This window comes from Acanthisitta chloris, unplaced genomic scaffold (assembly GCF_000695815.1).
Source record: "Acanthisitta chloris isolate BGI_N310 unplaced genomic scaffold, ASM69581v1 scaffold29321, whole genome shotgun sequence".
Taxonomy (NCBI): domain Eukaryota; kingdom Metazoa; phylum Chordata; class Aves; order Passeriformes; family Acanthisittidae; genus Acanthisitta; species Acanthisitta chloris.
Window position 1 is genome coordinate 33,592 of NW_008654802.1, and position 250 is coordinate 33,841.

General features: G+C 43.6%; 1 protein-coding gene across 1 annotated transcript in view; it reads right to left on the reverse strand.

The window, feature by feature from the left end:
- The window catches only part of ARMC9 (armadillo repeat containing 9), a gene marked incomplete at its 3' end in the record, with an annotated part of 60,498 nt that overhangs the window by 29,465 nt on the left and 30,783 nt on the right, over nucleotides 1–250 (reverse strand). The window lies entirely within an intron of this gene.

The window sequence follows — 250 nt, forward strand, 5'->3', positions numbered from 1 at the left end:
TCAGCTCAGTGATCCATTACAAAACTGTTACTTGGGAGCTGTCATCACTGTCCATACAGGAAGGATACAGCATTACTTCCCATAAAGTTAAAAAGCCCCTCTAATAGCTACAGATGTGGTGCTTTCCTACAACAGCTGAGACAGAGCACTGGGCTAGAAGAACCACTGGTGAGACCCAACGGATGTTTTTTCACATGAAAATGGACATTGAAGCTTGATCAGCATCCCACTATTATCACCATGTCTGTCA